Source organism: Ranitomeya variabilis, chromosome 7 (assembly GCF_051348905.1).
Source record: "Ranitomeya variabilis isolate aRanVar5 chromosome 7, aRanVar5.hap1, whole genome shotgun sequence".
NCBI classification, from domain to species: Eukaryota; Metazoa; Chordata; class Amphibia; order Anura; family Dendrobatidae; genus Ranitomeya; species Ranitomeya variabilis.
The window spans coordinates 35,269,100-35,291,794 of NC_135238.1; the positions used below are offsets into that span (position 1 = coordinate 35,269,100).

The 22,695-nt window shown below is 47.6% G+C and overlaps 1 protein-coding gene across 1 annotated transcript in view; it reads left to right on the forward strand.

The window, feature by feature from the left end:
• The first annotated feature begins 15,591 nt into the window (after positions 1-15,591).
• Positions 15,592-22,695, forward strand: part of BAIAP3 (BAI1 associated protein 3) — a 292,957-nt gene continuing 285,853 nt past the window's right edge. The window contains exon 1 of the mRNA XM_077274813.1: positions 15,592-15,722. The gene's annotated coding sequence lies outside the window, so the exon portion shown is untranslated. The remainder of the gene's footprint in view (positions 15,723-22,695) is intronic.

Sequence of the window (22,695 nt, forward strand, 5' to 3'; positions counted from 1 at the left end):
ACTTATAAAAGGGCCACGGTCGGTCAGGTTATTATTGTCATCTGTGTGGATCACAGCTTAGGTCCTTAACCGCTTAGTGACAGAGCCAATTTGGTACTTAACCCCTTCCCGACCTTTGACGCATACGCTGCGTCATGAAAGTCGGTGCCAATCCGACCTGTGACGCACCGTATGCGTCATGGAGGGATCGCGTCCCTGCAGATCGGGTGAAAGGGTTAACTCCAATTTCACCTGATCTGCAGGGACAGGGGGAGTGGTACTTTAGCCCAGGGGGGTGGCTTTGCCCCCACGTGGCTACGATCGCTCTGATTGGCTGTTGAAAATGCAACAGCCAATCAGAGCAATTTGCAATATTTCACCTATGAAAATGGTGAAATATTGCAATCCAGCCATGGCTGATGCTGCAATATCATCGGCCATGGCTGGAAATCCTGATCTGCCCCCCCCCCCACTGCCACCGATCTGCTCCCCGGTCCTCTGTTCAGTCTGGTACTCCCCTGCGTCCGCCTGTCCGCTCCCCCGTCCTAGTGTCCGCTCCCCCCTATGCCCCGATTCACCCCTTCATACTTACCGATCCTCCCGGAGTCGGTCCGTCTTCTCCCTGGGCGCCGCCATCTTCCAAAATGGCGGGCGCATGCGCAGTGCGCCCGCCGAATCGGCCGGCAGATTTGTTCAATGTACATTTTGATCACTGTGATATAACCCATCACAGTGATCAAAATAAAAAAAATAGTAAATGAACCCCCCCCCTTTATCACCCTCATAGGTAGGGACAATAATAAAATAAAGAAAAAATATATATATTTTTTTCCACTAGGGTTAGGGTTAGGGTTAGGGGTAGGGTTAGGCTATGTGCACACGTATTCTGGTACTCTGCGGATTTTTCCGCAGCGGATTTGATAAATCCGTAGTGCAAAATCGCTGCGGATTTACCGCGGTTTTTCTGCAGATTTCACTGCGGTTTTACAACTGCGTTTTCTATTGGAACAGTTGTAAAACCGCTGCGGAATCTGCAGAAAGAAGTGACATGCTGCGGAATGTCCGCAGCATGTGCACAGCGTTTTTTGTTTCCCATAGCTTTACATTCAACTGTAAACTCATGGGAAACTGCTGCGGACCCGCAGCTGCGGAAACGCTGCTGCGGATCCGCAGCGTTTTCCGCAGCGTTTTCACATACCCTTAGAATTAGGCTATGTGCACATGGTGCGGATTTGGCTGTGGATCCGCAGCGGATTGGCCACTGCAGATTCGTAGCAGTGTTCCATCAGGTTTACAGTACCATGTAAACCTATGGAAAACCAAATCCGCTGTGCCCATGGTGCGGAAAATACCACGCAGAAATGCTGCGTTGTATTTTCCGCAGCATGTCAATTCTTTGTGTGGATTCCACAGCGTTTTACACCTGTTCCTCAAAAGCAATCCGCAGGTGTAATCCGCACAAAAAACACTGGAAATCTGTGGTAAATCTGCATGTAAAACGCAGTGCCTTTTACCTGCGGATTTTTCAAAAATGGTGCGAAAAAAATCTCACACGAATCCGCAACGTGGGCACATAGCCTTAGGGTTAGGGTTGGAATTAGAGTTAGGGTTGGAATTAGGGCTAGGGTTGGAATTAGGGTTAAGATTAGGCTTGTGGTTAGGGTTGTGGTTAGGGTTAGGATTCGCGTTAGGGGTGTGTTGGGGTTAGGGTTGTGATTAGGGTTATGGCTAGAGTTGGCATTAGGGTTAGGGGTGCGTTGGGGTTAGAATTGAGGGGTTTCCACTGTTTAGGCACATCAGGGGTCTCCAAACGCAACATGGCGCCACCATTGATTCCAGCCAATCTTGCGTTCAAAAAGTCAAATGGTGCTCCCTCCCTTCCGGGCCCTGACGTGAGCCCAAACAGTGGTTTACCCCCACATATGGGGTACCAGCATACTCAGGACAAACTGGGCAACAACTATTGGGGTCCAATTTCTCCTGTTAGCCTTGGGAAAATAAAAAATTGAGGGCTAAAAAATCATTTTTGAGAAAAGAAAAATTATTTTTTATTTTCATGGCTCTGCGTTATAAATTTCTGTGAAGCACTTGGGGGTTCAAAGTGCTCACCACACATCTAGATTAGTTCCTTGGGAGGTCTAGTTTCCAAAATGGGGTCACTTGTTGGGGAGCTCCAATGTTTAGGCACACAGGGGCTCTCCAAACGCGACATGGTGTCCGCTAATGATTGGAGCTAATTTTCCATTCAAAAAGCCAAATGGCGTGCCTTCCCTTCCGAGCCCTGCCGTGCGCCCAAACAGTGGTTTACCCCCACATATGGGGTATAATCGTACTCGGGAGAAACTGGACAACAACATTTGGGGTCCAATTTCTCCTGTTACCCTTGGGAAAAAAAAAAATTCCGGGCTAAAAATCATTTTTGAGGAAAGAAAAATTATTTTTTATTTTCACGGCTCTGCGGTATAAACTTCGGTAAAGCACCTGGGGGTTTAAAGTGCTCACTATGCATCTAGATAAGTTCCTTGGGGGGGTCTAGTTTCTAAAATGGGGTCACTTGTAGGGGAGCTCCAATATTTAGGCACACAGGGGCTCTCCAAACGCGACATGGTGTCCGCTAACGATTGGAGCTAATTTTCCATTCAAAAAGTCAAATGGCGCGCCTTCCCTTCCGAGCCTTGCACCCATACAATGGTTTACCCCCACATATGAGGTATCGGCGTACTCAGGAGAAATTGCCCAACAAATTTTCGGATCCATTTTATCCTGTTGCCCATGTGAAAATGAAAAAATTGAGGCTAAAATATTTTTTGTGTGAAAAAAAAGTACTTTTTCATTTTTACAGATCAATTTGTGAAGCAACTGGGGGTTTAAAGTGCTCACTATGCCTCTAGATAAGTTCCTTGTGGGGTCTAGTTTCCAAAATGGGGTCACTTGTGGGGGAGCTCCAATGTTTAGGCACACGGGGGCTCTCCAAACGCGACATGGTGTCCGCTAAAGATTGAAGGAAAAATTGGCTCCAAAAAGTCAAATGGCGCTCCTTCCCTTCCGAGCCCTGCCGTGAGCCCAAACAGTGGTTTACCCCCACATATGAGGTATCAGCGTACTCAGGACAAATTGGACAACAACGTCCGTGGTCCAGTTTCTCCTTTTACCCTTGGGAAAATAAAAAAATTGTTTCTAAAAGATCATTTTTGTGACTAAAAATTGAAATGTTCATTTTTTCCTTCCATGTTGCTTCTGCTGCTGTGAAGCACCTGAAGGGTTAATAAACTTCTTGAATGTGGTTTTGAGCACCTTGAGGGGTGCAGTTTTTAGAACGGTGTCACTTTTGGGTATTTTCTGCCATATAGAACCCTCAAACTGACTTCAAATGTGAGGTGGTCCCTAAAAAAAATGGTTTTGTAAATTTTGTTGTAAAAATGAGAAATCACTGGTCAAATTTTAACCCTTATAACTTCCTAGCAAAAAAAAATTTTGTTTCCAAAATTGTGCTGATGTAAAGTAGACATGTGGGAAATGTTATTTATTAACTATTTTGTGTCACATAACTCTCTGGTTTAACAGGATAAAAATTCAAAATTTTCAAAATTTTCGCCAAGTTTCCGTTTTTTTCACAAATAAACTCAGAAATTATCGACCTAAATTTACCACTAACATGAAGCCCAATATGTCACGAAAAAACAGTCTCAGAACCGCTAGGATCCGTTGAAGCGTTCCTAAGTTATTACCTCATAAAGGGACACTGGTCAGAATTGCAAAAAACGGCCAGGTCATTAAGGTCAAAATAGGCTGGGTCATGAAGGGGTTAATGACCGAGCCAATTTTTACAATTCTGACCACTGTCACTTTATGAGGTTATAACTCTGGAATGCTTCAACAGATCCCGCTGATTCTGAGACTGTTTTTTCGTGACATATTGTACTTCATGTTAGTGGTAACATTTCTTCGATATTACTTGCGATTATTTATGAAAAAAATGGAAATATGGCAAAAAAAATTAAAATTCTGCAATTTTCAAACTTTGTATTTTTATGCCCTTAAATCAGAGAGATATGTCACAAAAAAAAGTTAATAAATAACATTTCCCACATATCTACTTTACATCAGCACAATTTTGGAAACAAAATTTTTTTTTGTTAGGGAGTTATAAGGGTTAAAAGTTGACCAGCAATTTCTCATTTTTACAACACCATTTTTTTTTTAGGGATCACATCTCATTTGAAGTCATTTTGAGGGGTCTATATGATAGAAAATAACCAAGTGTGACACCATTCTAAAAACTGCACCCCTCAAGGTGCTCAAAACCACATTCAAGAAGTTTATTAACCCTTTACGTGCTTCACAGGAACTGAAACAATGTGGAAGGCAAAAATGAACATTTAACTTTTTTTTGCAAACATTTTACTTCAGAACCATTTTTTTTTTATTTTCACAAGTGTAAAAACAGAAATTTAACCATAAATGTTTGTTGTGCAATTTCTCCTGAATAGGCCGATACCCCATATGTGGGGGTAAACTACTGTTTGGGCGCACCGCAGAGCTTGGAAGAGAAGGAGCGCCGTTTGACTTTTTCAATGCAGAATTGGCTGGAATTAAGATCGGATGCCATGTCACGTTTAGAGAGCCCCTGATGTGCCTAAACAGTGGAAACCCCCCACAAGTGACACTATTTTGGAAACTAGACCCCTTAAGGAACTTATCTAGATGTGTGGTGAGCACTTTGAGCCCCCCAAGTGCTTCACAGAAGTTTATAAAGTAGAGCCGTGAAAATTAAAAAAAAAAAAAAAAAAAATTGCATTTTTTCTACAAAAATTATCTTTTCGCCCACAAATTCTTATTTTCACAAGGGTAACAGGAGAAATTAGACCACAAAAGTTGTTGTGCAATTTCTCCTGAGTACATCGATACCCCATATGTGGGGGTAAACCACTGTTTGGGCGAACTTCAGAGCTTGGAAGAGAAGAAGTGCCGTTTTACTTTTTCGATGTAGAATTGGCTGGAATTGAGATCGGATGCCATGTCGCGTTTGGAGAGCCCCTGATGTGCCTAAACAGTGGAATCCCCCCACAAGTGACACCATTTTGGAAACTAGACCCCTTAAGGAACTTATCTAGATGTTTGGTGAGCACTTTAAACCCCCAGGTGCTTCACGGAAGTTTATAGCGTAGAGCCATGAAAATAAAAAGTCGCATTTTTTCTACAGAAATGATCTTTTTGCCCCAAATCTTTATTTTGACAAGGGTAACAGGAGAAATTAGACCTCAAAAGTTTTCCAATTTATCCAGAGTACGCTGGTGCCCCATATGTGGGGGTAAACCACTGTTTGGGTGCACGGCAGAGCTAGGAAGGGAGGGAGCACCATTTGACTTTTTGAGCGCAAAATTGGCTGTGGCGTTTAGAGACCCCCTGATGTACCTAAACAGTGGAAACCCCCCAAATCTAACTCCAACCCTAACCCCAACACACCCCTAAGGCTTCTTTCACACTTCAGTTGTTTGGCGTCAGTCAGCTCCGACATAGTGACGGATCGACGGATCCGTCACAATTGTTGAGAAAACGGTTCTAACGGATCCGTTTTTTTGATGGATCCGTTACTTGGGGGTTGTCTGGGAAAAGTATCTACTTTTTGGAGCATGCGCAATTGAAAAAGCGGATTGGGGCGACGGATCCGCCAAAATGACGGTAACGACGGATCCGTTGCCCATAGGCGGCCATTCTATGGAATGACGAACGCGACGGATCCGTCGCGAACCGCAATTTCGGCGCAGACAAAAAACGTTACAATGGCCGTCAATGTCTAGATGACGTCCGCCGAATCTCGACGGATCCGTCGCATGGCGGATGGAACGGACGACCATCCGCCACAATCCGTCGCTAATGCATGTCTATGGGAAAATAGCGGATCCGCCAAAAAAAAATTGCGGATCTGCTATTTGACGAAAATGGCGGTTTCAGACTGACGCCAAAAGACTGAAGTGTGAAAGAGGCCTAACCTTAATGCCAACCCAATCCATAATCCTAATCACAACCCTAAGGATAATCGCAACCCTAACCCCAAAACAACCATAACCCTAATCAGAACCCTAAATCCCACACACCCCTAATCCTAATCTCAACACTAACCCTAATCCCAAACGTAACCCTAATGCCAACCCTAATCCAAACCCTAATCCCAACTCTAACCCTAACTTTAGCCGCAACCCTAGTCCTAACTTTAGCCCCAACCCTAACCCTAACTTTAGCCCCAACCCTAGCCCTAAATTTAGCCCCAACCCTAAATTTAGCCCCAACTCTAACCCTAACCCTAACCCTAATTTTAGCCCCAACTCCTCTCTCCGGCCGGCAGATGGCAGCAGAGAGCGGGCGCACTGCGCATGCGCCCGCCATTTTCTTTCCATAGGAAGAAGCCGGCCGGGAGGAGAGGACGCAGGAAAACCCAGGGACATCGGTAAGTATGATAGGGTCCTCGAATCCCCCTATTTCTCTGTCCTCTGATGTGCAATCACATCAAAGGACAGAGAATTACACATCGCTTTTTTTTTTTTTTTTGCGGTCGCCGGTAAACAGTTAATTACCGGCGATCGCAAAACAGGGGTCGGTAAAAACCGACCCCGATCATGTTCTTTGGGGTCTCGGCTACCCCCAGCAGCCGAGACCCCAAAGATCTCCAGGGTGCCGGCCGGCGGGCGCACTGCGCATGCGCCCGCCATTTTTTTGCCGGAAGAAGATGGCGGCGCCCATCGGGAGCCACGAGGAGCACCGGGGGAGACAGGTGAGTATCGGGGGCGATCGGGGACCCCATTTCTCTGTCCTCTGATGTGCGATCACATCGGAGGACAGAGAAATTAAATGGGAAAATCGCGTTTTTGTGTGGGTTTTTTGCGACCGCCGGTAAACGGTTAATTACCGGCGATCGCAACTCGGGGGTCAGTAAAAAAACCCCCGAATCATGTTCTCTGGGGTCTCGGCTACCCCCGGTAACTGAGACCCCAGAGAAAATCCGACTCTGGGGGGCGCTATTCACTTTTTCCACAGCGCCGTTAATTAACGGCGCTGTGGTTTAAGTACCCTTAGCGGCCGCCGTTAAAAGGCGTATCGGCGGTCGTTAAGGGGTTAATTAGGATTCCTTAATTAATTAGGGTTTCTTAATGGGATTTTTAGCTAATTTGTGTTGAAAAAGTTTAGAAACTTCTGCTCTGTGACTCGGTTAATTCATGCCATGTCCTAAAATCTTACAAAACTACCTTCCTGGTCAGATAATAATTTTCCATTTCCATACTTTTTTTCTGGTACGTTTATAACTTCTTTAGTGGCTTTTATTGTACTTTACTATGGACTTTATATGCCAAATGTAATTTTCCTGAAAGTACCGGACGTTTCTATAATGGAGAAATCACTTGGAGCTTCCTCACCCTGAAGATTTCAGAAGACAAACAAAATCTAGAGAATAAATTAAAGGAAAAAAAAACAAACAAAAAAAAAACACCTGCTGGAAATAATAAAAAAAAAAAAACTGAGTTACTGGGTAGATGTTAACAGACAGGAAATTGCAGTATTTAATTGCATTTCTTTTTAGGCAAAAAAAAAAAATATATTGAGGTTCTGTAAAAATGAAATCTTCTGTAAAATGCCCATGTATGAGACATAATTTAAAATGTTAGCACTACCGTACAATCTGTACCGATCAGAGAAGTTGGGGGTCACTAATCACTCCGTACATCTACGTAAATAGCACGCTTAACCTTAATTTTGTTTTATTTTATTTTTTTCCTGCTGATTCTTTTTTTTTTTTAATTATTTATTTTTACAGATTGAGCCCCTATAAGTTCATAAATGGGGACAATTAAAAATGTAAATACATTTTTATTGTGATCGATTTCTCCTACAACTACAAATTCAGCCTCAAGCTTGCACTGCTGAAGCCATGAGAAAGAGCAATTAGCTTGCAGTTGGCAACAGATTTTTCTACAATGGACTTTTTAAAACATGTAGAGGATCAAATCTTATGAAATTTGTTATTCTTAAGCCATTCAGAAGTGGACTTGCTGGTGTATTTTGGATCATTATCCTGCTGCATAACCCAAGTGCGTTTCAGCTCGAGATCACGAACAGATGGCCGGACATTCTTTCAGGATTTTTTGGACGACAGCAGAATTCATGGTTCCATTTACCACAGAAAGTCTTCCAAGTCCTGAAGCGGAAAAACAGTCCTAGACCATAACACTACCACCACCATATTTTACTGTTGGTATGATGTTCTTTTTCTTAAATGCTGTGTTACTTCTAGATGTAATGGGACATAAACCTTCCAAAAAGTTCAACTTTCATCTCATCAGTACACAGAGTATTCTCCCAAAAGTCTTGGGGATCATCAAGATGTTTTCTGGCAACACTGAGGCGAGCTTTTATGTTCTTATTGCTCATCAGTGGTTTTCATCTTGGAACTCTGCCATACAGGCCATTTTTGCCCTTTCTCTTTCTTATAGTGGGGTCATGAACAGTGACCTTAACCTAGGCAAGTGAGACCAGCAGTTCTTTGGATATACAGTAGTTGTGGAGTCTTTTGTGACCTCTTGGATGAGTCGTTGCTGCTCTCTTTAGGTTAATTTTGGTCAGCCAATCACTCCTGGGAAGGTTCGTTCACCCCTGTTCCATGCCATGTTTTTGCCATTTGTGGATAAATGCTTGCCAAAAGCTTTAAAAAAAAAAAGGCTTTTATAACCTTTTCAAGACTGATAGATCTCAATTACTTTGTTTGTCATTTGTTTCAGAATTTCTTTGAATTGTGGCATGATGTCTAGCTTTTGAGGACCTTTTGGTCTACTTCACTTTTTTCAGGAAGGTCCTATTTAAGTGATTTTTTGATTGAGAACAGATGTGCCAGTAATCAGGCCTGGGTGTGGATAGGGAATTTCAATTCAACTTCCCAAAGATGTCATAACCCACAGTTAATTTATGTTTTAAGAGGGAGGGTTGCAATCACTTTTTCACATAGGTTTGTATTTCTTTTACCCTTAATAATAGAGACCTTCATTTAAAACTTGCATTTTGTGTTTACTTATGCTATCTTTGTCTAATATTTATATTTGTTTGGTGATCTGAAACATTTAAGTGTGACAAACATACAAAAGAATAGGAAATCGGGAAGAGGGCACTCACTTTTTCACACAACTGTACATGGGGTTTCAACCACGCACTCACATTACTTTCTTCTCTGTCCTCCTTATATATCCTTTGGTTCCATCTGATGGTGACAATGCTGGTTAATACTACAATGCCATTCAGTTTAACATTTCACATGCATCCACATGTACAGTTGTGTTAAAAAGTGTGTGCCCCCTTCCCGATTTCCTATTATTTTGTATATTTGTAAGGAATGAAAGCTTAGGCTAGGTTCACATTGCGTTAACAGACTACGTTACACCGCGTTATAACATAGTCCATCTAACGGACACCTATAACGTAATGTGAACCCAGCCTTATTCTACCTATTACACCGTAAAAAAAAAAGACGAACAACACAGATAACACACGGATTCACGAGTACAAGTTTCATATGCACATTGGAGACGTGTCATGCTTCTAGTTTCGATCCATTGATTCTGTGTTCTGTGGTCAGCATCTCTTTCCGCTGAGCCACAGCTGATACACCTTTTTATAGGGTGTTTTAGTTCTTTTATCTTTGTTCCTATCGGTTTTGGTTAACAGGGGTTTTTCATTTACTCCCTTTGTCTGTCCCATCACCTTTCGGGTGCAGCTTTATATACCTTCCCTTACTGGTGATGGACTTTGTTTGATTCATTCACTTTTCTGTAGTGTATGTTGGTTGCAGCTGTTTTGTGTGTGATTCCTTTATGAATTGCTACTCTAGCTATACTAGGAACTGCTAGGGACATTCAGGGCGAGCAGCCGTCGAGTGGGGGCACCGTTGCGTTATCTTAGAATGCCAAACTTCATGGTCAGGCAGGGACAGACCAGGGTCAGAGAAGAGCTTTTCCTAGTCTGAACAGGGACCTGTCAGGTTCAGGGCTTTGTCTCCATGGTTTGTGCGTTCCCCTTGCGAATGTGCTTTAGCAGTCAGGACACACCAGAAGATACAGAGCTAGTGGTGTAGACAAACATAGAAACTGGAGAAGTATAGCTAGTGCAGGAATAGCTGTAGTGTAATGGGAACAAGCTTACAGCAGATGAAGGGTTAATCAAACAAATGGAACTCTGCTGGCAGCAGAAATGAAGTGTCACATTTGTTTATGGAGAAGATACACAAGCATTTGAAGCGTGAACAGACAAAGGATTACTTAGCAGGTCTGAGCCAGGAAGTAGATGCAGGTTGCAGAAACCACAGGAGTTTGCAGTGATGATTGCAGCTGGATGGTAGCAAACACCAAAGCACACAGTAACTGGACAGAAAGCATACATATTTCTCAGACACACTTGACTGTCTATGTCAGCCTTAAAGGTCTTAGGTGATGCTGTCACTGGAGTTCCCTAAGCAACTTGTGAAACCTAACGTAGAGTATAGCAAACAAGACACATACAAAATATTGAGATCAGGGAAGTTCAGAGAAGAGCTACCAGGATGGTGAGCGGACTGAAAAGTATGTCCTACGAGGAACGGTTAAAGGATCTGGGAATGTTTCACTTGCAAAAAAGAAGGCTAAGAGGAGACTCAATAGCTGTTTACAAATATCTGAAGGGCTGTCACAGTAGAGGGATCATCCTTATTCTCATTTACACGTCAGAACACGAGAAGCAATGGAATGAAAATTAAAGGGAGAAGATACAGATTAAATATTAAAAAACAGTTTTTGCCAGTGAGGGTGATCAATGAGTGGAACAGGCTGCCACGAAAGGTGGCGAGTTCTCCTTCAATGGAAGTCTTCAAACATAGGCTGGACAGACATCTGTCTGAGATGGTTTAGTGAATCCTGCATTGAGCAGGGGGATGGACACGATGACCCCGGAGGTCCCTTCCAACTCTATGATTCTGTGATTCAGATCTCTTTTTTTTATAATTTGTTTCAGTATTTTTGTGTAAATGGTGTTTTGAGTACTCACATTACCTAGGCATTTACATAGCTCATATGATACATTCTCTAAACGCCCCCTGACGAAGCTTGATGCGAAACGCAAGAAAATCGTAGAAAACTATATATATAGCCAAGCTCGGCATCCCCGGTTTCCTTCCCACGGCTGCTTTCAAATAGGAGTCTTGGAAGATTTACTTTAATTGCACTGTGATCTCTGTTTTGATCGTATCACATACAGATCACATTCACTGTCAACCCTATTTAGGTTGTAGGGAGGATGACTATATGATTAGTACACTATGGTTAGTGCTCCTTTCAAACGTCTATCTGTTCCATTTAAAGGGCAAACTAAAGACTTCTTCTCAATTCCAGGTAATGTGGTTCACGTCATTCCTTTATCTATGAAAGTTCATCTTTTGAGCAAAAAAAAAAAAAAAAAAAAAATCAGACACAAAATGTTCTTTCCTACTAGTACGACCATAAAGGGTCCTTCCCTGCGAGCAGATCTCCGAGTAGTGGGAACATTACCCCCGTGTGCTGCATTAAGTGATTGAAGGCATGACATGTTTCATCATACTACAGTTATATTGTATAACGCGCCGAGATACAAGTGTCGTGGTAATTTCTTAGCGCCATGGAAACAACAAGAACGGAACAACGAAGAACAATATATATCCGCACTGATTTCATTAGTTAGCAAGGTCACACGGAGAGATCTCTGACGGCGGCCATCACACATGGTAACAGATGCCAATAATGACGGCCCTGCTTGTTTGATCTCTTGTCTGGAAATCAATATACTTCATTACAAAACGCCATGGAGGGGCAATAAATGCTATAAAATTGGGCACAAACGGAGGAATATTGGATAATGCGGAATGCGGTGCAGATAATGGCTACTGATAATATTTACTGATAATGATGACAATGTTTCCACGGATCGTCTGAACTAAAGATGAATGAAAAGTCCGTCTGTTTTATATCAACCTTTTTTGAAGTTGGAAGACATTTCAAGCAATTTTGGAACGACCGCGACCAAAGAGCAACTATTAGTTTTCTGTATGATAAATCAATACTACAGGTAAAAATATAATACCTATTTATACACGCAAAATACACACTTCCTCCTTTATAATCGCTCACTATGAATTCACTGATCAAATAGGCACACTCAAGTCCATATACTGAGCGGCCAGATTGTTGCAACATGCAATAGCTGCAGGCTTATGCTGGAGGAATTATATTGAGCAGACAGCAGATGGTGCAGTGTTAACTATTAATGGGAATCTGTCAGCAGGCTTTAACTGTGTCATATGAGAGCAGCATGATTTAGAGGCAGCGACCTGGATTTCAGCGATGTATCACTTACTGGGCTGAGTTTTGCTGTTTCAATAAAATCAGTGTTTTATCAGCAGAAGATTATCAATACAGGACTAGGTGTCTCATGCCTACTGGTCTAGCCACACCCCCAGAACTGATTAGCAGCTGTCAGTATACACAGGAAGCTGCCAATCAGTAGTGTGGGCGGAGTTATACAGAGCTCAGAATTCCGTGCTCTGCTAGATCTGCAGCAGAGAAAATTGTGATTCTAACACAACTGCTGCACCCAGTAAACTAAGTGATACATCGCTGGAAGGTGGAACTGTACATAATGATGAGCTATTGGATGGGAACGGGTCCAGATATTCTTTTTGTAGAGGGGGGATCTTCTTTTGGCTGTGTCCGCCACTGGTATATAGGATACATCATAAAAGCTATCCCTCCACTCGCTAGCTCAGAGACCAGTCATATAATGGAAAGTGTTACCGCGGCATCAGCAAGAAATTACAGTATTTTTTTTTTATGTTTTAATCCTCTGATGCTGAATCTGGCTTTTTCTAATCAAATATTACAGTGCTTCTTGGCATCCTGTAAGCGTGATCCGCACACCGGAGTTGTGAATGCCGACAAGCGGAGTTTGTAACAGGTGGTGAGGCGAATCGCATTGGGTTGGGGTGTGCTGCATCGCAAAAATCATTTTTTTTCTCTCTTTATTTTAACAAGCAAGAAATAGTGTTATTCCTCATGAGAGAAGGGAAGTGACCCAGATGGCACAAAATGCAACCTGAACTGTTCCCATATTTTAACATATGGGAGAATGCAGTCAAAATATATACATATATATCAGTGATACATGTGGAAAAATCTGGCAAGTTAGACCAATACTGATCTCCCTATATAGTCAGTTAAAGGGGTTGTCCAGACTTGGGGTTCGGGTCTGCAGGCACTTTATGTGGCACATTATGCCGCCTCACTGCTCGTAGTCCCAATGTCATCCTGTCTCTGCATTTTCTAACTGAGGGTTTCTCCTATATAGGATGCACATCTATGGCAACTCTGACACTGCACCCACACATAAGTAGTAGCAATAAAGATTAACCCCTTAGTGACCGGGCCAAATTTCTCAACTCTTTGACGTGTGTCAGCTATAGCGTAGAGCCGAGAGATGCTGCATTTTGACCCGTCGGGGGAAGGGGGGAGATGTCATTCACTTATATCTCAGGTCTGTTTTAAGTTTTAGTGGTGGTCACTAAGGGGTTAATATAGACCTTAAAGTGTGAGCTTACAGCCACGGTCACACATTTAGTTTCTGGTCAGTATTTTATCAGCCAAAATCAGGAGTGGAACAATCGAAGGAAAACTAAAATATAAACACGTCACCACTTCTGTATTTGTCACCCACTCCTGGCTTTGCCTTACTAATTCTGAGGTAAAAAAAACTCATCAAAAACTCACTGTGTGCATGTGGCCTGAAAATCCACTCCGTTTTCATTGTGGAAGTGTAAAGCCACGTGCACACGGTGAATATTTGATGAGGTTTGTTTTTTTTACCTCAGTATCTGTAAGCCGAAACCAGGAGTGGGTGATAAATACACAAGTGGTGACGTGTTTCTATTATACTTTTCCTCTATTTGTTCCACTCCTGGTTTTGGCTTTCAAATACTGAGGTAAAATACTGACCAAACCCTGAGTGTGCGAATGTGGCCTGAGACTGAGGCAAATACTTGCTGGAGGTATGCAGCAGGTACGGCGGTTGGCACCAGTCTTTCATGTTTTGGAAGAGGGTGCAGGAATTATTTTCAACGCTCTTCCTATTGTTGCTCTATGGAAAAGACTAACCGCTTCTGCTTTCTAGAATCACCATGACTAGGTTCACATCTGTATATGAGGCGGCTCTGCCACAGATCCTGTCATCTTTACCAGAATAATTCCCTTAAATTAGGTTCCATCTGTTGGCGCTGGTATCTGCTAGGTGATGTATCCGTCCTTGGCATCAATTCCCAAATTCTGTTCCAGAAACAAAACATAAAAATTGAATTCTTAATACTGGGTTTACTCGAGCGCATAACATTTTTACAAAAAAAAAATAGTACAGAGTTTCAATTTTTTTCTCACTTGTCATCCATGTATTTTTTTTTTTTTAGGCAACATGTATCACTAAATTACAAGATCATTTGCAGTTTCCCATGTTACAGAACTGCAATGCATCCGTAAAAATAGGATTTTATAGTGTGCCTCCGGGCGGCATCCGTTTTTTTTTTTGTTTTTTTTTAATGCACCAATGGACTTTTGTGGGCGAATCTCATCCGATTCACAGAAGGAACTAATGCTTATTGCAATTCCATAAAAATGAAAAAAATGCACATTTGTACTGCAAAATTGAACAACATTGGTCCGTTTTTCCACTGATCACACTTTGACCAAAAATACGGTCATATGAGCGAACTCTAACACCAATGTGAACCCAGCCTAAGAAAAGTAATTAGATCATTGCTTAAAGGGGTGATCCACTCACCTACATTGATTGACTGCAGCTGACATGTTTACTGGAAGAGAAGCTGAGGAGACCGGACGGTACAACTCCTTTAACAAACCATCTTAAAACTAAGGTTACGTGCAAATGGCGTCTTCTTCAGGCAAATTCCGCCTGAGAAATTGCTGCAAAATGAGAAATGAGCATTAACGCACAGCAGTGTTAAAGCGACATTGCCGTGCACAAGTTCCATCTTATGTCACTTCTTTTAAATACGTTGGAAACGATGAAAAGAAGTGACGTGTTCATTCTTCACGAGATTTCATAGTTATACTTTAAAGTGCAGAAAATAAAAACAACACCACAAAAGTGACCGCAAAACCCCTTCAGGAAGACGACCGCCGGCCTTACCTGTAGGGTTGTCGCCTTGAAAAACTCTGAAAGACGTTGCATGCACATGTGCTAAAGAAGGGATTAGATCTAGTGATAGGAAATGGAGCCCTAGACACAGAATATTAAATGCTCTCAACAACATATTAAAAATCCAATTAATTTAAAAATGACATCAATTAAAGAAAAATATCACAAAGTGGCCCATGTGGAAGAGCTCCTCTTCGCGAAGGAAATAATCAGAAGAGAGATTATACGCGGGCTCTCTCCTGAATGGAGTAATCCTTCACAAGATCAAGAGGTGTCTGGCTCAGATAAATCCCCTGTTATAGCATCGACCTGCAGAGATTGATTCCACCTGCTGTTTAATTCATCAAGGGAAATATCTGCCAGTAGTCCTCCATGTCAGGGTCACGGGGCTCAGCATCTCCAGACCTTCTTGTTGGCAGGATCTTGCTGCTTTTACAAACATGAGGCTATTTCTGGAAGACCGACATAAAAGAGAAAGACAGAAGAGTTGTATTTTTTAGGTACGTTGACTTTACTTTAATTAAAGGGGTTTTATACTATTTTAAATTATGTGTGGGGAATTTTAAAAAAAGTGACGAGTGAGCGTGCTAGGATAAGGTGTTATCTGAGCATGCTCCGGTGTTAACCGAGTGTCTTCTGCGAGCTCGACTAAGGCTACTTTCACACTTCAGATTTTTGCCGTCAGGCACAATCCGGCGAGTTTTGAAAAAACGGATCCGTTTTTTTTTTCTGCCGGATCCATTTTTTTTTTAAAGAGTAGTATTAGCGCCAGATTGCGCCTAATGGCCACACGTTTCATCTGGTTTTTGTGACTGTCAAACAGCTGCGAGACATGCAGCTGCGGGGACTGGAACATATATTTAGAAGACGCTAAGGTAGCACCTGAGCATGATAACAACTTATCCCAGCACGTTCACTCATCACTAGTCAGGATCCATGCCAGTTTGGGCAGTGAGTACAGGTTTTTTTTTGTTTTTGTTTTGGGTGCCCTCATTTTTTAATAACCGTCAAAGCAGACATCTGGGGGCTATTATTAGGCTGGGAAGATCCATTGATATTGATACTTTCCCAGCATAATAAGAGCATCACACAGCTGTCTGCTTTCCCTTGGCTGGTTATTAAAAATAGGGGGGACCCCACGCGTGTTTTTTTTTTTTTTTTCATTTATTTATTAACAAGTACAGTAACTTACATGCAAGGCACTGCTCCACTACTCCACTTAGATCTATGCCTCCTGGTTCAAGATTATTTTTTACTAGATGGCAGCCCGATTCTAAAGAATCGGGAGTCTAGAATCCATATATACTTTATTTATTCAAATGTAAGAATAATTTGGTGGGCGGGGACCCTCGGCCTCCGATTTGGTGGGCGGGGACCCTCGGCCTCCGATTTGGTGGGCGGGGCCCCTCGGCCTCCGATTTGGTGGGCGGGGACCCTCGGCCTCCGATTTGGTGGGCGGGGCCCCTCGGCCTCCGATTTGGTGGGCGGGGCCCCTCAGCCTCCGATTTGGTGGGCGGGGCCCCTCGGCCTCCGATTTGGTGGGCGGGGCCGGGCCCCTCGGCCTCCGCTTTGGTGGGCGGGGCCGCTCGGCCTTCGATTTGTTGGGCGGGGCTCCTCGGCCTCCGATTTGTTTGGCGGGGCCCCTCGGCCTCCGATTTGGTTGGCGGGGCCCCTTATCCTCCGATTTGGTGGGCGGGGACTCTCGGCCTCCGATTTGGTGGGCGGGGACCCTCGGCCTCCGATTTGGTGGGCGGGGCCCCTCGGCCTCCGATTTGGTGGGCGGGGCCCCTCGGCCTCCGATTTGGTGGGCGGGGACCCTCGGCCTCCGATTTGGTGGGCGTGGCCACTCGGCCTCCGATTTGGTGGGCGGGGCCCCTCGGCCTCCGATTTGGTGGGCGGGGACCCTCGGCCTCCGATTTGGTGGGCGGGGACCCTCGGCCTCCGATTTGGTGGGCGGGGACCCTCGGCCTCCGATCTGGTGGTCGGGGACCCTCGGCCTCCGCTTTGGTGGGCGGGGCCGGGCCTCTCGGCCTCCGCTTTGGTGGGCGGGGCCGGGCCCCTCGGCCTCCGCTTTGGTGGGCGGGGCCGCTCGGCCTTCGATTTGGTGCTCTGCCTCTGCCTGGGGCCCCATGTTCTGCCTGGGGCCCCTGTGCTCTGCCTGGGGCCACTGTGCTCTGCCTGGGGCCCCATGTTCTGCCTGGGGCCACTGTGCTCTGCCTGGGGCCCCATAAGCTGCCTGGGGCCCCTGTGCTCTGCCTGGGACCACTGTGCTCTGCCTGGGGCCCCATATGCTGCCTGGGGCCACTGTGCTCTGCCTGGGGCCCCATATGCTGCCTGGGGCCCCTATGCTCTGCCTGGGGCCCCATATGCTGCCTGGGGCCCCTGTGCTGTGCCTGGGGCCCCTGTGCTCTGCCTGGGGCCCCATGTTCTGCCTGGGGCCCCTGTGCTCTGCCTGGGGCCACTGTGCTCTGCCTGGGGCCACTGTGCTCTGCCTGGGGCCCCATATGCTGCCTGGGGCCCCTGTGCTCTGCCTGGGGCCCCATATGCTGCCTGGGGCCCCTGTGCTCTGCCTGGGGCCCCATATGCTGCCTGGGGCCACTGTGCTCTGCCTGGGGCCCCATAGGCTGCCTGGGGCCCCTGTGCTCTGCCTGGGACCACTGTGCTCTGCCTGGGGCCCCATATGCTGCCTGGGGCCCCTGTGCTCTGCCTGGGGCCACTGTGCTCTGCCTGGGTGTAGGACACTGGTGACGTCACTTATCTCCAGACATTAGCTCCGGACATTAGCTCCGGACATTAGCTCCGGACAAAGCCACGGAAGTTGGCACAAATTGCAGGAAGTAGTATTCTAGGCAATTATATATTAGACTAGATGGCAGCCCGATTCTAAAGAATCGGGAGTCTAGAATCCATATATACTTTATTTATTCAAATGTAAGAATAATACAATTAAGAAATAATAGTAAGAATGAACAAAAAATGGCTGCACTCACCAGTTCTTGACAATTCTTGTTATTTAAGGTACAGTTACACAGGATCCATGAACATGCTTATGAGGGGAGTGATGAAAGACATCAGACAACAACTTTGCGTGTTGTGGCAAATGCCACAACAACGGTTCTTTGCTTAAGAACAATAATGTAAATAATAAATAATATGTATCAATAACTATGTATATTGGTATGTTCTTTCTTGGCACAAATTGCAGGAAGTAGTGTTCTAGGCAATTATATATTAGATGGGCATTTCCTGAAGGAAATACATGGTGCTTGAACAGCGCTACCAGCTTTACAGCAGCACTTTTCACACACGGGACTGGGGGGCGCGCTTACTTTTGCACCCGGGGCCGGGGGCGCGCTTACTTTTGCACCCGGAGGCGCACTTACTTTTGCACCCGGGGGCGCACTTACTTTTGCACCCGGGGGCGCACTTACTTTTGCACCCGGGGGCGCACTTACTTTTGCACCCGGGGGCGCACTTACTTTTGCACCCGGGGGCGCACTTACTTTTGCACCCGGGGGCGCACTTACTTTTGGGGCCGCACTTACTTTTGGTGGGCGGAGCTCCTCGGCCTCCGATTTGGTTGGTGGGGCCCCTCGTCCTCTGATTTGGTGGGTGGGGACCCTCGGCCTCCGATTTGGTGGGCAGGGACCGGTCTCCGATTTGGTGGGCGGGGACCCTCGGCCTCCGATTTGGTGGGCGGGGACCCTCGACCTCCGATTTGGTGGGCGGGGACCCTCGGCCTCCGCTTTGGTGGGCGGGGCCCCTCGGCCTCCGATTTGGTGGGCGGGGTCCCTCTGCCTCCGATTTGGTGGGTGGGGACCCTCGGCCTCCGCTTTGGTTGGCGGGGCCCCACGGCCTCCGATTTGGTGGGCGGGGACCCTCGGCCTCCGCTTTGGTTGGCGGGGCCCCACGGCCTCCGATTTGGTGGGCGGGGTCCCTCTCCCTCCGCTTTGGTGAGCGGGGCCGCTCGGCCTTCGATTTGGTGGGCGGGGCTCTTCGGCCTCCGATTTGGTTGGTGGGGCCCCTCGGCCTCCGATTTGGTGGGCGGGGACCCTCGGCCTCCGATTTGGTGGGCGGGGACCCTCGGCCTCCAATTTGGTGGGCGGGGACCCTCGGCCTCCAATTTGGTGGGCGGGGACCCTCGGCCTCCGATTTGGTAGGCGGGGACCCTCGGCCTCCGCTTTGGTTGGCGGGGCCCCACGGCCTCAGATTTGGTGGGCGGGGTCCCTCTGCCTCCGCTTTGGTGAGCGGGGCCGCTCGGCCTTCGATTTGGTGGGCGGGGCTCTTCGGCCTCCGATTTGGTTGGTGGGGCCCCTCGGCCTCCGATTTGGTGGGCGGGGCCCCTCGGCCTCTGATGTGGTGGGCGGGGCCCCTCGGCCTCCGATGTGGTGGGCGGGGCCGGGCCCCTCGGCCTCCGCTTTGGTGGGCGGGGCCGCTCGGCCTTCGATTTGGTGGGCGGGGCTCCTCGGCCTCCGATTTGGTTGGCGGGGACCCTCGGCCTCCGATTTGGTGGGCGGGGACCCTCGGCCTCCGATTTGGTGGGCGGGGCCCCTCGGCCTCCGATTTGGTTGGCGGGTACCCTCGGCTTCCGATTTGGTGGGCGGGGACCCTCGGCCTCCGATTTAGTGGGCGGGGCCCCTCGGCCTCCGATTTGGTTGGTGGGGCCCCTCGGCCTCCGATTTGGTGGGCGGGGACCCTCGGCCTCCGATTTGGTGGGCGGGGACCCTCGGCCTCCGATTTGGTGGGCGGGGACCCTCGGCCTCCGATTTAGTGGGCGGGGCCCCTCGGCCTCCGATTTGGTTGGTGGGGCCCCTCGGCCTCCAATTTGGTGGACGGGGACCCTCGGCCTCCGATTTGGTGGGCGGGGACCCTCGGCCTCCGATTTGGTGGGCGGGGCCCCTCGGCCTCCGATGTGGTGGTCGGGGCCCCTCGGCCTCCGCTTTGGTGGGCGGGGCCGGGCCCCTCGGCCTCCGCTTTGGTGGGCGGGGCCGCTCGGCCTTCGATTTGGTGGGCGGGGCTCCTCGGCCTCCGATTTGGTTGGCGGGGCCCCTCGGCCTCCGATTTGGTTGGCGGGGCCCCTCGCCCTCCGATTTGGTGTGTGCTCTGCCTGGGGCCACTGTGCTCTGCCTGGGGCCCCATATGCTGCCTGGGGCCCCTGTGCTCTGCCTGGGGCCCCTGTGCTCTGCCTGGGGCCCCATGTTCTGCCTGGGGCCCCTGTGCTCTGCCTGGGGCCACTGTGCTCTGCCTGTGGCCCCATGTTCTGCCTGGGGCCACTGTGCTCTGCCTGGGGCCCCATAAGCTGCCTGGGGCCCCTGTGCTCTGCCTGGGACCACTGTGCTCTGCCTGGGGCCCCATATGCTGCCTGGGGCCCCTGTGCTCTGCCTGGGGCCCCATATGCTGCCTGGGGCCACTGTGCTCTGCCTGGGGCCCCATATGCTGCCTGGGGCCACTGTGCTCTGCCTGGGGCCCCTGTGCTCTGCCTGGGGCCCCATATGCTGTCTGGGGCCCCTGTGCTCTGCCTGGGGCCCCTGTGCTCTGCCTGGGGCCCCATGTTCTGCCTGGGGCCCCTGTGCTCTGCCTGGGGCCACTGTGCTCTGCCTGGGGCCCCATATGCTGCCTGGGGCCCCTGTGCTCTGCCTGGGGCCCCATATGCTGCCTGGGGCCACTGTGCTCTGCCTGGGGCCCCATATGCTGCCTGGGGCCCCTGTGCTCTGCCTGGGGCCACTGTGCTCTGCCTGGGGCCCCATATGCTGCCTGGGGCCCCTGTGCTCTGCCTGGGGCCCCATATGCTGCCTGGGGCCCCTGTGCTCTGCCTGGGGCCCCTGTGCTCTGCCTGGGGCCCCATATGCTGCCTGGGGCCCCTGTACTCTGCCTGGGGCCCCTGTGCTCTGCCTGGGGCCCCATGTTCTGCCTGGGGCCCCTGTGCTCTGCCTGGGGCCACTGTGCTCTGCCTGGGGCCCCATATGCTGCCTGGGGCCCCTGTGCTCTGCCTGGGGCCCCATATGCTGCCTGGGGCCCCTGTGCTCTGCCTGGGGCCCCTGTGCTCTGCCTGGGGCCCCATGTTCTGCCTGGGGCCACTGTGCTCTGCCTGGGGCCACTGTGCTCTGCCTGGGGCCCCATATGCTGCCTGGGGCCCCTGTGCTCTGCCTGGGGCCCCATATGCTGCCTGGGGCCCCTGTGCTCTGCCTGGGGCCCCTGTGCTCTGCCTGGGTGTAGGACACTGGTGACGTCACTTATCTCCGGACATTAGCTCCGGACAATAGCTCCGGACAATAGCTCCGGACAAAGCCACGGAAGTTGGCACAAATTGCAGGAAGTAGTATTCTAGGCAATTATATATTAGATATTTTTGTTATCCTATGTTATTTTAACTTGTCATTTTCCTATCCACAATTGTTTGCAGGGCAATTCTCCTGTTCATACCCCCATTTTGCTGCCTTTTGAAGCCCCCTAGCTCTTACTACAACTATTTTACAGAACCAGAGTTCTGGTCCCCACTGACTTTTTATATGGGGTTTAGGGTCAAGTTCTGTTACCCGTACCAAACTTTGGACCAAAGTCCACGGGTCCGCTCATCCCTATAAGGCTCATTTTTGGTGTATTAGCAAGTAATGTAGTTGCTCCTTTTCTTTATTTTTAGACTTATTCACCTGCGACACAATTTCCTCCATTCTTTGGATGACATCCAAAAACCAAGTTAACACAACATCTGTGATCGTTACTTTATGCATTGACTCATGATTACTCCTATACATTCACATCTTGTTTTTCACTCGGGTGAAATGAACATTGTGGGTTTTTCTGTTTCCACTTATCTAATAATAGTACAATGAATGAACGAAAGCTCTTCAGTTAATTATTTGTTCTGGTAGACACTCTATTCTTTACTGATTTATTATTTAAGCTTAGAAATTGACCTCTTTGGTCAAATCTGACATAAATCACAAGTGAACCCTGGGCTGGATTAAATGGAGTGTTCATGTCATCTGGACCTGGGATGTCTCCACCACCTAAAAGGCTGTCTTTTTATGCAAGGCAGATGAGGCAAGATAATCACACATGTAAATGTCTTTCTCTCCATCGGGGCAGCACCATGGGTCAGTGGTTAGCACTGCAGCGCTGGAGTCCTGGGTTCAAATCCCACCAAGGACAACATCTGCAAGGAGTTTTTACGTTCTCTCCGTGTTTGGGTGGGTTTCCTCCAGTGGCCTCCCACATTCCAAAGACATACTGATAGGGAATTTTTTAGATTGTGAGCCCCATCGGGGACAGCGATGATAATGTGTGCAAACTGTAAAGTGCTGCTGAATATGTTAGCGCTATATAAAAATATAGATTATTATTATTATTCTACAGCAAGGGTGGGCAATTAATTTTCCCAAGGGGCCAAATGAGACCGTGAGTGTTGTGAAGGGCCAAACCAAAAGGCATAACTTAATTCTGCTTATTATTAACTTGTATCACTTAATGTTG